Source organism: Lates calcarifer, linkage group LG7_1 (assembly GCF_001640805.2).
Source record: "Lates calcarifer isolate ASB-BC8 linkage group LG7_1, TLL_Latcal_v3, whole genome shotgun sequence".
Taxonomy (NCBI): Eukaryota; Metazoa; Chordata; class Actinopteri; family Centropomidae; genus Lates; species Lates calcarifer.
The window spans coordinates 18,151,765-18,167,723 of record NC_066839.1 but is presented as its reverse complement, the minus strand read 5'-3'; the positions used below and the strand labels follow the sequence as shown (position 1 = coordinate 18,167,723).

The 15,959-nt window shown below is 39.8% G+C and overlaps 1 protein-coding gene across 1 annotated transcript in view; it reads left to right on the top strand.

The window, feature by feature from the left end:
• flrt2 (fibronectin leucine rich transmembrane protein 2) overlaps positions 1-15,959 on the top strand; it is a 43,354-nt gene that overhangs the window by 15,605 nt on the left and 11,790 nt on the right. The window lies entirely within an intron of this gene.

Genomic DNA, 15,959 nt, shown 5'->3' with positions numbered 1-15,959 from the left:
ACCTGGACACTGGAAAAAAATGTAAATATGAGTGATAATAACTATAACAGTTCATAGGGCTATTACTCCTACTAAGAATAAACATAATTTGTTTATTCTATAATTTTAATAGTGTGTTGTACAGCTCATTTACAAATACAGAGGAACTGGATAGTTAAAAGAAGTAGTGGTAACAACCATGGTTGAACAGACAAAATAACAGATAAAAAATAAACAACAAACAAATCCAAGAAAAAACTCAGTATAGGACACATTTGATTGATTGACAGGTGATCCCAGGGGTGCTGCTGTGTGAAAACATGAGCTTATCTTCAAAGATATTACTAAAATAAAACTACAACAACAAAAATAAGGATTATCATTTTTTAAAAATTATATCAAAATCCATCAAACATCTCACTGACAGACACTGTCAATGTAACACAACAGTCCATCATTTAAAACTAACTTTGATAGATGTTACATCTGGGGAGTTTTCAGACCAAACTTAAAGCAAAGTGAACTTTCAAAGGAAAAAAAAGGTCCTGAAATTAATCACTGAACACTTCTGCTCCGTCAACCTCACTGGCAATATAAAGAATAGACGGGTTTGTAATGAAGAAAGTTGGACCAAAGAAAAAGAGAAAGAAATTACACAAAAACTTTTGATAAGGAAAATGTTCCAATTTACTGTAAGTGTTTCTGTGTTTATGCAGCGTTGTTGCAGGTGGAAAATGCTGGAAAAAATTTTAAGGAGAATAATCAGGTATATGTAAATCAACTTAATCACTGAACCAGACAGAATGAAGAATTCCACCTTGTTTTACCTCTCTACCTCTAAAGCTCTGAGGTTCCTTAATAACACAGGGCAGCTTCACCACTAATTACTCAATTAAAAGGGATCATTAATATTTTTGACATGGCACTCATTATTCAGGGATCACATTTGCATGAATATGGTGAAAAACCTGACAACTGACAAAGGATGTTTTCCTTTGAATCTCTCCCTCAGGACTACTTTAGACTTCAAAATGTCCAAAAATAATCACAAAAGGTGGTAATAGGTATACTGGATAAACATGATAAAGCTTTTTTATCCCAATGAGGTGTCCGACTTTTCAGAGAGATGAGTGTAAGAGAAGAAAAAAAAATCAAATCAACATGGACAGCATCTGTTAACACTCGGAGCGTCCCGAGCTTCCTGGACTCAGAGGCCCCACGCGCTCAGCCTACCCTCTAGAATTATGTGACTGGGTGGTGACTAGTTGTGTCGAGTTGGAAGGTCCTTGGCGAGAGGCCTTGGGCACCACTGGAAGACTATCAGAGAGCAGAGTCATTAGAAATCCCTCATTCTCACTCCGCTGTGTAAACGGCCCAGCGGCCTCCATCTGAACGAGTCCTGAGGAAGGATCACCTCTGTCGGGCTGAAATTGGATCGTGCTCAGAGCAGGGGAGCTGTGGGAGCCGAGCGGGGGGAAAAAAAGAAGTTATGTGTTCCTATTTATTGACTTGGCTGCAGAGATCACTAAACTGTTTCAAGGGAGAATAAAGTTTGGGGAGTTTTTCCCATAAGCACAACAGGCATTAGGGGAGTGAGAAGTTGCCTTCATAAAAGCCCTAAATGAATATGGAGAAGGGAAATCAATTGGAACTGCACTTAAACCAACATAAGGTTGACAAGTTATTTGTTTTGTTTGTTTTTTTGCATTGCGTAGTCCTTTCTGTGAGGTTTACTGTCAGTGTCCTTGTTAGGATGACACCTCTGAAAAATAATTCATCTTCAAAACTCTGCAGTTTGACACTTCTTGCCACATTTTGACCAGTGTTAGGCAACTTGAAAAATGTTATATATTACAAATTTCACATTACTCATTGTAAAAAATGTTGTGTTATTTTATCAATTATTTAACAGCAACATTACCGTTGTTACTTCATCAAACTCCAAAGCCTACTGTTTTAACAAGCAGCCAACCCACAGTGTGAAGGCTAACTGTCAACAGCTAACTTTACCTTAGCTCTGGTGAGAGCAATCTCATATTTCCAACGTCACAGTGAAGCTGCTGGGGTTCACACAACCTTGAACTCTGAACAAACCCAGCTGATATTGGCTTATCAGTGGCTAACGTTAGCACAACAGCTGAAAGTAGCCACTAACATTAGTAGGCCAGCAACACAGGCCCAGTGGCTAACTGAAGCAAGTCAGCTAGAAGATACTAGATATAGGCATAAACAAGACAACTGTGGAGTCACATTTCTCCTTTTTTGGCTGAGGCTAACCACTTCTCCCATCTCCTTCCCACACATCAAGCTAACTAGCCTGGACAAGTTTCTCCACTGAATGCACAGAGAGGAAATTAATATTAAACTTCCATTAAAGTCCAAGTAAGCCAGAAATCTTGCTGAACCTGAAATTGTTAAAGGTAATCACATTACTATAATAATTATAATATTAATGATAATTCCATAATAATACTGATAAATAAGTAATAATCTAAGCAGTGTTATTGGCCCACACTGATTTTGACAGAAAATGTGTCACATGTCACTTTTGCACATATTAAATTATATATTGTTGCCATGGTAATACCAATTTGATCTCCTTTTATTTTATGGTCTTCCATGAATTAAAGAAACAGCATCCTTCCCAGAAGAGGAGACTGTGCTTGTGTGATCGATCAATTTAATTTCTCTGCTTTTCTGCTTACTGTCACCAAGGGATAAAAGTCAATATTGGTATGACAAATATCATCTTTTGTCTAGAATGTCAAATGACCGAGCATGAATTAACTTCGAGTTGTGAAACAGAAGCACGCCACTGTTTTATACCACAGGAAAAAACGCTGGTGGTTTGCTACCTTCTAGAAATCAGGCATCTGCTGAAAAACTGATACTGTTGCAATGAATGTCTAATTTAATCCATCGTCATCATAACACATATATTTTGGCTTTCTGTGACTTTACAATACCACAGTTACTCTGCTCACAATTGCATCACTTCCATCCTGTAACAATAGAAGTGAAACTGGAATATGGAGAAACTGTGTATAAATGCCTCCCACATAATGTTTCATTTTTACCTCTCCCCTAGAAGTACTGAAGCTGTGTATCATAAAAGGACTCAGCAATGGAAGAAGTGAAAATAGTCCTCATTAAACATGATAATAAGCTGTGTGATTAAGTCATGTGGAAAAAAAAATACATGTGTTGTTTAAAAATGATAGAGTAAGTCCAGGCAGCTGTATGCTTTATGTTCCGCAAGCTGTTTTTTAAAATGGATTTCTGAAAACAACACGATCTTGTGACTTCCAGGATGTAAGGCAAAAAACACAGCAGCTGAGCAGACAGCGAGAGCTTCTGACTGTGGCAAACACACCACAGCGCTTTCAGACTTTTCCAGCAATAATAGTGTGGTGGTGGTAACACCTTGCCTCCACTTATGTCTTTGTTTAGTTACATGAGATGGAGTGTCAGTAATGCAGCACCTGGCCTTGATACTACTTGAGAGTGGGCGCTGTGTTTTCCGTACACCGTATATGTGTGTTTGAATTGCACAGCAGTCAAAGATAAAAAAAATCAAGGTCAGTGTATTTTGTTGGAATGAGTGAAGAGGTCTAATTGCAGTGGAAGAGGAAGTAGGCCTATGAGAGGTCTACAGTGGATAAAACAAGACAAAAAAAAACAGAGAAAGACACAAGACATGTACCGAACACTGTTTGTAATTAAATTCAGTCAAAAATCCTTTTTCATTTAGGTAGGCCATGTTGAGGGATTAGCAGGGCAGGGGATGTCTGGGCACCGCATTGTGTTTACTCTGCTTCACTCCAGAGTCAGTAGGAGCAGCAGCCAAGGAGGTAACGGAGCTCTCCTCTCCTCCTGCCTTTACTCCTATTACTCTTATCAGCCATTACAAACAGTCATCTTAGACTTCTCCTGTGTTTGACTCTCTTGTCCACCTCATACACAGATATAGCTGTGTCTGCCAATTCACCAAATACCTACATAAAAGTAAGATATATATGCCCACTGTCAGTCATGTTAAAAAATATTATCTGTGGGACACTTTTCTTGTGTGACGTCAGCCTCTAAATCAGTCCGTCCTCCCAGGCTTATGTAAGTACCACCCTAAAACGTCAGGCCTCTTTCAGCTCGTTGTTTTGGTTTTGCAAATGGCAACTCAGCTGTTTTGGCTCAGTCTCACTGCTCTCAGACAACTGTTTTCAGTGAAAAATATGAAATAAACCAACTGTGCACAACCTGCCCAGCACAAAATGGCAAACAGCTACAGTTAGCGAATAGCTGGTGAATACAATGGAGCATTTAGAAGTCAAAAAACCAAATATGTCACTTGGGAGTCAGTTGAAAGTGAAACAGCTGAAGGGAGAATATTGAATTAAATTAAAGAATACGAGACTTACATTCATTCATCAGTTGGCTAGAAACATGACTCTAAATGAATGCTAATGTCTGCTGGATGTGTAAAAAGGCAACTGTTAACAGTTTGATTAATTCCACCTTCATTTCAACTTTATAGAGCAGTAATAATAATAAGTCAGTACTGTGATTAAAGTTTGTTGCGCCGACCATAACTGGACAAAAAAATCAAGGAAAAACTCTGGGAACACTATTTGCTTCTTTGTTCTGTTGTATGCATGTGGGCAGGGACCACTTCACTAGTTCAGAGAAGAAATAGCATAAACATTAGTTGTTTACTATGAAAATTGCCTTGTATTTTAACAGATAAGCGGTTAAGTAAAAAACAGGAAATAGTACAAAATAAATGCTGCATGTCTAACATTTTTTTTGTTTTAATGATTAATAATTATTAATGCGTTCACCTCATGACACATGGTTTTACCAGCCACTATCATTCAAGCGGACTCTGGTATTACTCAGAGTCTAATCAGAACAAAACTCTGTGTTATCTCCTACCCCTATGACTTTTTACTTTTGGATTAAATACACAGGGGGAACAGTATACACACCTACCTAGATGCCACTATACACATAACTCCGCAATCACACACAAATCTTCTGCATCTCTTTCTTTATCTACCCCCATCTCTTTCCTGCCTTGTCTTTTTTGCGTAATTCCTCTGGGTTGAAATATTCAGTTTCCTCTTACTAGGAATAATAACAAGTGGGCTGTGTGTGTGTGTGTGTGTGTGTGTGTGAGGTGCTGTGATGAGGATCTGGAAGGGCATTCCTGATGTCAACACTGCCTTTGTACCCATAGACTGTGTCTTTCTACCCCTCTTTGTCTGTTTATTGGTCTCTGAGACTGGTTTATGTGCATGTCTATTGGTTAGTGAGTGTGTTTGTGTTGGTCGATTGTGCATGGATGTGTGTCTGTCTGTGAGTTTATTGGAATCTTTGATGTTTGCATTTCTGTCTCTGTCTCTAGTCTGTGTCTCTGTTGATGTTTCACTGTGTGTGTGTGTGTGTGTGTGTGAGAGAGAGTGTGTGTGTGTACAGCAGGAATAAAGCACCCCATTGATAAGAACAAGTTCTTCTTGTTAACGTATCAGTAGAGCTGGTCCTGAGCCAGCGCTGAAGTCCCAGGGGCGTATTTCTATACAACCCCCGCTATGACACGGCAGTTACTATTCTGCAGCACCAGACACACACATGCGCGCGCACACACGCATATGCACACACGGGGCTAGATAGCGAGGGAACGAAACATGTGTTAACACTCTCTTTCCAAGAGATACATTGAAGAGGACATTGAGCAATGTTTCGTCTTACATCTCTCTAGCGGCCGCCTGCTTTGCAGTCGTCTAAAATGCTTCCATGTGCAGTCTCCGCATTCCGACTACCTTTCTGAGGCATTTCAAGACTCTCCCCAAAGATACCTGATACCCAGGGGAAAGCAGATAGTCATGAGAAATACCTGCTAGCTCGTAACAGTTTTAAATAACAAGAGGGGGAATTTTTGCCATTCCCTTGGTCGTCCTCTTCTACTTCTTCTTTTCTTTTTTTTTTTTTGCACATGTGCCAGCAATTGTTTTCCTTCTCTTATACACCAGGGAGATGGAGCCAAGGTTGTTTTATGACAGTCATAATCACCACCCCTGGCGGCTGCATAGGGACATCATCTCCAATCGGCTGTTGCAGGGCACACCTCGTTGTCAAATAAAAGTGTCTGTATGAAGGTCGGCTGGAGAACAAACGAGGTTCAGTGTGCGGAATAAGCACCTACAAACCCACTGTTCCAGCATGTGCATGCTCTTTGTCTCGTCCATGTGTTTAACCACTGCAGACCACTGCGCGAGCTGAATGTAAGCTTCAGAGCCAGTCTGCACACTCATTCTTTGACAGCAGGGACTATCACAGTAAATCTGTGCAGAACCACACAATTAATCACAACATTGGGTCGAACAAGTGGCTCAGTGTGACAAATACATGTGGGCAGTGCACACTGAGAGCCAAAACATAGCATTTAGTGTAAGAATCATACACATCAAGGCTGTATTTAATAAAAAAACAGGTCTTTATTTAAACATAAGGCCACTGCTCGTGAGAATGCACTCGTAAAGCACAGTGTTGTTAACATCTGTTTTTTGTAGATAGATCAGGAAATGTGAGGGTGTTTTGGGATCAACACAACCACAGCGATAGACAAGGGTTTAGTTTACTGTATCTAAATTTAATGTCATCATCTTCAAACCATTTGAATTGCAATCACATAGAACATTTGCATGAACTGATTTAGGATCTTGCCCCCTCAATGCAGGATGTAATGTGGAAATTCAAGAAGCGGGATTTAAAGAGCCCGAACGCGCTTTTAAAGACAAGCTGGGACTTTTATTTTCCAGATGGCTTTGATACACATCATAGCGGTGTCACCACCAAAGCATGCTTTCCATTATTACGATTGTTTAAAAGCTTTACCTCTTAAAGTAAATGTATAGTGACAAATCCAAAAAGGTTCAGACAAAGAAGGGGGTTGGTCTTACAAATGGAATTGTCCCCATGGGCAAACCGCATAATATTCATATCAAACCTGATACATCTACCACTTGGATTTCTAACCATGCAATCAGGGGCTCTGCCAAGTTAGTGAATACACCCTGATCAGTCGGACGATAAGAGGGGACCAACAGGGCACTGTGGCTTTGAGAAAGGCTGTGTTCTCGTTAGCTATCAGACATCTTGAGGCAGAAGCGAATATTAGCTCATAGCCTGTGGACGCCTCCTGTGTTGGAGAACCCCTAAATCTCATTTGACGGGAACAAAATAATCTCACGAGTGGTAGAAAGTCCACTCTCTTCTCTCTTTAATGGTTTTCTCAACTACTTGGAGGAGCACATTTTGAGTTGTGCTATCTTGCTGAAAAATTACCTTTTTGTGTGGCGTTCTTCCAGGAAGTTAGTGGGTAAATATATTTTAGGTAAGGCAGTGACAGTCTGTCAGTCCACCATTTTAGTGGACACTGAAATATCTCTCCCAACAACCATTGGATAAATTGCCATTAACTTTTGTGCAGAAATTCATAGTCCCCAGAGGATAAATCTCACTGACTTTTTCCCTCCAGTGCCACCCTGAGGTTCAAATTCTGAGTGAAATGTTTTAACAACCACTTGGTGGATTTACATGGAATTTGTTAGAGACATTCATGTTCCCCTCAAGATGAACTGTAATACCTTTGGTTATTGCTGACCATTCCTCCTGCACCATCATCATGGAAAAACATTAGTTTAATGCCTGCAATACTGGTGAATTTCTCATCAGCCTCAGTTGTACTTTTAGTGGCAGTTAGCAAATGCTGGCTAAGATGGTGAACATGAACACAAACATTATACCTGCTAAACTTCAGTATGTTAGTATTGTCATTGTGTTCATGTTAGCAGGCTAACATTAGCATTTGGCTCAAAGCACCATTGTGCCTAAGTACAGCCTCTCAGAACCACTTGCATGACTGCAGACTGTCTTTTTATAAACTGGTTTTAAGATACTTATTTAACAGAATGATGTAAGTGAATACTTTTAGACTGTCAGCGTTTTTTAAAAAACTCTTTTCTTATGTTACAGACGAGTCAGCAGTAGTTTCAGAAAACCATTAAAAAAATCTAGTTTCACAAAGAATGCACTACATATTATATGACCTTTCTTCCATGACAATTTTTACCTTTTTTATTCATTCATTTTTTTAAAAAAGGGCACATAATATGTTTTCTGCTTTTACATATTTCCCTTGTAATTTAAAAATGTCCTTTAATTCACTTTAATTCAAAAAAATATAGGTAGGTTGCTGAAAGTGTAATTTCATTGTATTATATAATATAATATATTTGGTGGATGTGTTGGAACAGAAATAATAGACTTTTTTGATGTTGGTGCTGAAGAAGTAAAAAACAGGCAAAACTATTTGGCTGTTTTCTGTGAGGGACCATCAAAGAGTTACAACAAGATGAACAGATCTTCCTCATGCATCTGCACTGCTTCACCTATGCATGATGATTTCATGACAACCATGCTGTGTTGACATGACAACCTGATGGAGCTGCCTAGGCTGGCACTGTTAATGTCACTAGGGTCAGCATTCATCACTCGATTGTATTACTTCCTTGAGGGCGTTCATGCCAAAAACGCCGTTAGCGACTGTTCACTCTGTCTCCTTCTTTTAGTGCTGTTATTCTGGGCAGCGGGTCTTATAAATAACTAATAAAGACCAAAGCTATGACGCATTCATCTTAATGCTAGGTGGCATCAGGGACAGGTGCGCTGGCTTATTCCTACCTTTTGTACGACAGCGCAATTAATCTGCTTTATGCCAAGTTAAGAGCAGAGAGTGGACTGTGGAAAGAGACAAATGAAAAAGCCAAAAGGGAAAGTCATGAATTTTACAGTGAACTCAAACCAATGAACACCTGACCTCAGCTACCTTTACATTCTCCTTTTCCTATCTTTTGTGTTGATCAGTACCTCCTTAAAAAAATACAAGGAAAGAGGCATGATTGAAGTCATCTGTTCCTGAAATAGAAAGCAAACGAGGATAGGTGATGCTAGCGTGCACTGGAGAGGGGAAAGTGGAGAGATATTAGCCATATGTGATTCATTTACAACAGCATGCTTCAATTAATCTGGGCAGGGTGGCAGGCGCCAGGGTTGGGCCCCATGCCACCTGAGCGAGAGAGGAAGAGTGATCTGCCGCTCGGTGAGGGATGAGCAATGAAAGCAGATCCCTCGGAAATGATACGCCTTACATTATTGCTCACACCAACCTCATCCCCTCTGCTTCCCTCTCTTCTTCCCCTCCACGCCTCTTTGTTCCCCCTTTTCATGGAACGTAAAGATGAGGCCAATAAAGGCTGAACAAGGCACTCTGATTCATCAGGCATCCCTGAAGCACCCTGAGAGGAGCTGTAATTCTCATGTAGGCGTCCACCTAGAGACACCCTCGGGATGCTCTGTGAGACTGTTCTCAAACTGGGGTGGCATGCTGCGGCAGTAAGTGAAAGCAAAAGGGTGGTGGGGGGGGGTACAAATTGTCGAGGGGCAAAAACCACAGTGACCAGATGGAACCGCAGATTGTTTTAAAGGGGCTACTGCCTCAGCAAAACCATACGGGGCAAAAATGCTATTTATCGAAATCTCATTTATGTTTTTCATGACATTATGAGCAGCACTGGAGGATCGTGTAAACAAAGGATAAAGTACTAATGCTGTCAACACGTGATGGGAAAAAAAAAATCCAGCTGCCTCATCTGCATCTGCATATCTCCGGGGCATGTTGTGGGAAGTTTTATTTCAACTTGTGAGCAATATTCCAAAATAAGAGCAAATGAACACATGCCAGGCTTTAATACCACAAAGCATTAAGTTACAGTAAAGCTTGCCAAGGCTAATACTGTGATTGTTAGAAGAATAAATAACCTGTAAAAAATGTTGATGATGATGAATTAACCAGAGGAGAGAAATGTATATTAAGACACAGGATAAGAATATTAAATTACGGCACTTAATAGGAAAAGACAAGCAATGGTATCAGCATGGCAAAGGATTAAACACTGTAGCTTAGCAGTGTCTGACAGCATAATTATATTTTTAGCCATCTGTTTTGTGAGCTGTTTCACCTGGCTTCTGATGTAATCTGGATTTATCCAAATTCCTGCCTTGTGCATCATGGGGATTTTTCACATTGAAAAGACAAGGGGAGGGCTGAAACAGATAATAAGAACCCTTTCAAACATTCACCACAATGTATGCATGCAGACATACTGCAAGCTAAAATGTCTCTTTGCTTCCCAGGCAATTAAAACTTTCCACGAGGAATAAAGATTGGCATAGTATTTAATCTGAAAGTGAAGACACAGGAGTATAGAAGTAGAGCAAAAATGAAGAACAACCTCCATGCCTCATCCCCAGAGTGTGTGCGTGTCTGTTTTGGAGAATCTAACTGACTAAATTAAAAAATGATGATAATCATCTCCTCTTTATTTTATTCAGAGTTAAGTAAATAAGCAAAGCTTACAACTACATCTGCCTATACAAAATTACATTATATGCACTATATTGTAATTATTTCTGATTAAAATATAGTAATTAGCCTAATAAGTGGCTCAGGTCATGTGAGTGTAAATTGTTGTGAGACACTCTCCACTCAGCGCTAATTTGAAGTTGTGCAATAATAAATCAGCTGCAGGGAGAAGCTGTCAGAGAGAAAAAGGTTCAGGGGACCGTGGTGTTTTGGTGTTTCAGGGCTTAGTTAATTAGTTGGAGGGGAAAGCCGAAGATAAACACAGATTGCCATTCAAGCACAGGAAGGCTTTAAACAGCTGCCCACAGCTGTGAGGTCCTGATCAAATCAAGGTGGTGGCCAGTCAGACAGAACACTGCAGGGTTAGGACCTACTTTTTCAGCAAAGCATATATCAGACTATGTATTTTTTATTTATTTGAAAAGAAGTAATTGATTCTTTTATCACTTTCTTTTGAATGTCCTATTATTATACCACCCACTTCTCAGCTCTTGTTTAAGTCATCTGCTGCCCTATTTGTCTTCTCTGAGAAATGAGCCGAAAGCTTCACTGAAGCTTTAACTTATGAGGAATATTCATAGAAAGCAAACAAAAAACAAGCTATTTTTACCTGTGACCCTTTAAAGGCATAGTCTGGTGATTTAAGTATTGCATTTCCATAAAGTTGGGAGACTCAAAAGGCACAAAAGAAAAAGATTGGAATTAGCAGATTAGTATGGGTCAAACTCCAAAAAACAGTAGATCCTACAATTCCCATGATGCAACTCAAATATATAATTCATGAGAGCACCACTGCCACCTACAGCAAATGCCCATTCCTCTTCTTTAATGTCTCCAGTATATAACACTTTCTGCTTTCTGTTAGAAAGGTATAAGGCCCACACTGAAGATACCCTGATTACATCATCAGGGTTATTTCTTTTCAAAGCTTTAGAGAAACTGTAAAATCAGTGCCCCTTAAATATTATCCTAATCCACATGGCATGTATCTAAAGAAAGATTTCACTGGTCAAAATGATCGTAATACCAATTTTACGTGATATATAGTCTTAATAAACATGTAATAAAAAATACATTTATAAAAACACTTTAATCTGTAAAACACGTAGAGCAGTGGCTCCAAACCTTTTTTGCCCATAACTCCTTTATACAAAGCAGTGTCTACCGGAAAACCAGGTACATGTGGACTGAACTAAAGCTTCTTCAGAAATAAATGTAAATGTTTTTTTCTGGCCTGTAAACTAATGTGTAGTGTAGACCCTCTCTCTACAATACTTAATATTAAGACTACCATGGTCTTTGTGTTCACTTAAATCAGTGTTTTACCTAATCTGTCAATGTGCAGTCTGGTGTGATAACTGTTGTTTTCATTTTTAGATTCCTTTTTAGATTCACAGTGATAGCTGTCCTGACCCTCACACCCCCATATGAAGCTGTTAAATAGTCTGACAAGAGATTAATCTTGTTCCTAGTCAAAACATACCTTTGGCCATGTATGTCTGAATGACTGATAGGAGTAGTCATCATGAATTCACCATGATGAGCTCTGAATCAGGGTCTGGATATATGTTTGTTCAGTCCCTGCTTTTGTGACTCATGGATCTACAGTATTTGTACAGTTTAGCCTGGGAGGCAGGAGTGGCCCTGAGCCCCCTTCCACCCACCCAGAAGACTTCCTCTTTGCTCAAGTCAGGAGGGGAAATTTAACCCAGATGCGACTTCAAACAAAAGAAAAGCTGCAGGGATTGGAGGTGGGATCAGGCCCATCTTTCGCGTGACCCCAAGACCTGCTCCTTCCTGGCATCTGTCTATTTTTTCTCCTTTTCTGTTCTGCCTCTGATGATCCTCTTGTAAGTTGCTGTCTCACGGGTCCTTTTACTCCTAAACAGTACTGCTGTTTCTTAACAAGTCCGGAGGTGCGTCATTTTTACTTTGACTGCGTAGTTACCCAACGCTGTGCATGAAATGATAAGGAAATCCTGTGTAGCAGCATATTTTCACCAAATAAGGTGAAAAAAGGAGGATTTATAAACTTCTCAGAATGCACACACTTAAACCCTCTAACTACAGTTTTCAGCCTTTTGTTGTAGCTTTTTCTCTGAAATATCTGACCAGACAACATGATGACACACCACTATTTCCAGGAAAAGCTTCAGTTAAGAATAAGCTGAAAATGTTTAGCTAAAAACATCAGTAATTAAACAATAGGTTTTGGGGATAAAGCAGCAAAATGAAAATTCAAGGACTTCTTTTTAGTCTGGCATAATTACACAGGAAGAAACATACTTGCATATTTGTGTTTGAAATACAAACGATGTGGACCTTTGTTCTGATCTGAACAATCAGGCATGGTTCAGCATTGTTCTGTTGCCACTTTTACTTTCTCCTCATCTTCATCTATCCATGTTGGTGTAAACCACAGAGATCTATTCACATGAAACTCTAAAAAGTCACCTTTGGAAATACAGGAAATGATGCTGATAGATAGCGTAAATAACAGCACTTGACCAGGCCCCAGTTTGTGCCTGTAATACCTCACTATTACATGACATGCAGAGCTAAGTATCCAATTTTCCCAAAAAAAAGAAAGAAAAAAGCAAAGAAAATCCTAAAAGCTTAACTCTCTTTTGTGAAACACAAGCAAAATATGAATGCATGTATGAAATTGTAATAAAAAAAAACACTATAAATTAAGCACGGAGCTACTATGTACTATTTAGTTACCATCTCTGTTGAGATTAGGAACAAAACTAAGAGTCTACAGCCACGCTGGTAGTGAGGCTGTGCTTTGAGCTGAATGCTAACACATCGTTTCGCATTTACATCATTTACATTACAAATCCAGAATTTAAGCTTCTTCTGTCCAATAGCTGTTGAGCTATTTCTGTCTGGACCAAACTGGTGGACCGACCATCCAACAGACATTATCACCCCTAGAGAAATGCCTAAAAACAGTCTAAACATCTTTAAGTCTTTTTTATTGTGCAACAGACATAGTATTTTTTCATCTAGATGGTTAGAACAGTGTGAGGATCCTGGAAACACAGCAGTAAGCATTGTTAAATGACTTTCTGGGTTTTTCGCCAGGTATTTATTTAATAAAAAATCAAATACTTAACTCTGACTGGAATGTAATGATGATAAATGAGAGGCAAAAACTGGGGCTAATGTTGACTATACTTAAAGGGACGAGCTAAACATCACGGACTAATGGTGTTAAATAAAATAAGACTTTCTAAGGGTACATAGCCCCTTTAAACTGTATTATTTTCCCTTGCAGAGATCAGCAGAGATCAGCATGTCAGCACAAAATGGCCACCACATGTCTTAACACAGTTGTCTGGGGTATTAAATCTCAGGAGGACAAGGATGACATGGCAGCCACATGTCAAAAACAGCAATAATCCGCAATCCTCTCTTCCTGTCCTCTTTTTAGCGATTTCAAACCTCCCTACTTCTTTCCTTCTGCCTCTTGCCCCCTCTCTCTCCCTCAGCACCCCCCACCCCATCCCTCCCTCAGCAGAACTACAGGGGCTTGCTTGTTGTCAAGTCAGTGTTTTTACAGCCTGGCATTAGCACAGGGCAGCATTCAGTCAGGACCCTGCATTCACTTTGCCTCCCCTATAATTCACATGCTCATGTGAGAGTGCGCTGCCTTTTGCTAGTACTCATGAAATGACCCCGACTGAGCATCGTTGGCCTTTTGACAGCTTGACAGACCATTTTACTCTTCTTATAAAAGCAACTTCAAGCCTGACAAATAAATCTGTTGTACATTTTAAATACCACATATAACACCACACATGACATGGGGGCACTTTGTTCAACTTTAATAAGGAGGGACACCACCATCTTATTAATAAGGCTATGTTTCATCATTTGGGAGATACCAAATGATGAAATGATAATAATCTCATGTTTGTTGTGTGTGTAGTGTATGGACTGTATATTGTATTTTTCCACTGCCTGTCAATCATGATGCACAGAGGCAGAACAACGAAAAAAAAATCTGAAAGTAGAGAAAAAAATGAATTTTGGTCTAGAGGGGTTCAGGAGCTGGTGCAATCCCCTAACTCCCTCGCCTCTTCTCAGCTCACTCCTTGAGTAAAATATACAGTGTGCTGTTGGCTGACTAGTCTCCTCAGCTGTGAAAATGCTTTCTCTTCTGGGAGCCATGCTGTGACATTAGATGCATGTAGATTGATAATCGACGGGGTAAACATAATTACATTGCCTTAGAAATTAATGAACGCATTGATCGCCCACTCTAAACATAATCAGCATATTTTTCTTTAAGCCACTGAAATCTCAAGCGACGGGCTTGATTATTTCACTGCTTTGGCCATTTGCAATATTACTGTGGTTTCCCACAGTTTTTTCAAAGATCTTGCCAATACTTGTGGGGAGGTTTTTAAACACTGATGTTGTTGGCACCTTTGAAGTGCCTTTCAGTGTCCAGATGTAAATTCATGCAGGGAGAAATGTGATAAGCTAATGATGTCTCCGGAGACTGGAGTGAATATAACCAAGGGGAAAACATATCTGCATATCTGAGTGGACTTTTTTCCCCCCACTCTACCCTCTTTTAGCACTGTTTGGGGTCTGAACAGGAGCAGATGGACAGAGGAGGCTTTGATGTGCTCTGGGGTCGTGTGTATCTGCAGCGTTATCAAGGTACACAACTGTGTAGAGTAAACATGCCACACCAAAAACTCTGGGAAGGTCTCTGGGTAAGGCAGAGAAGGGGAATTTCCACTACAGGAGAGGGTGTCGGCTGAAATATTTCTCTGCATTTTTGCAATATAGGCCTCGAATGAGTACAGTATTTTCTCACCAAACTCACCAGAGGAAAGCACAGTACAGATATTTTAGCTCAAAATCAATTAAATTAATCATCATTTGTAAAGCAATTCTATGATTGAATGCAATCAATATTTTCAGGCTATTCTAAATCAAACTCCTGCTTGGTTATTTTTCTTGACAACAATGAGCAAATCAAATTAACACATGGGATAATAGCTTGAGCCTATTTGCCTATAGGCCCCCCTTGCACCCATTTAAGTGTCTGTCATTTTATCCCCATTTGCATGCCAGAAAGAGACATTCCATAATGCTGCACCAACCAGGAACAGAGGGCACCACTGCAAAACATGTCCATCAAGGAGAAAATAAAAATAGGCTGTTTCCTCTAAATTCACTCAATCAATAATTCATGCCGTGCACAGAAGCTTGATTTATGAAGGAATTAAATGTTGTGGACTGGGTTTCGTAACGGCCGTCCATCTCAGGGACGTGGCAGCTGAAATTAAACATGAAAGGCAAACACTGAGAACAACCAAATCATCTCACGGAGAGTTGACGTATTAGAAGACTTAAATGGCACGCGCTCTGGATGGCCTGATTGGACAAAATTACACTGGCGATTTGAACGGGAGCCACATAATTTGTTCAGAAAGTTTTCATGAGTTATATATGGTCGAGTGGTCACCTCAAGTCAAAG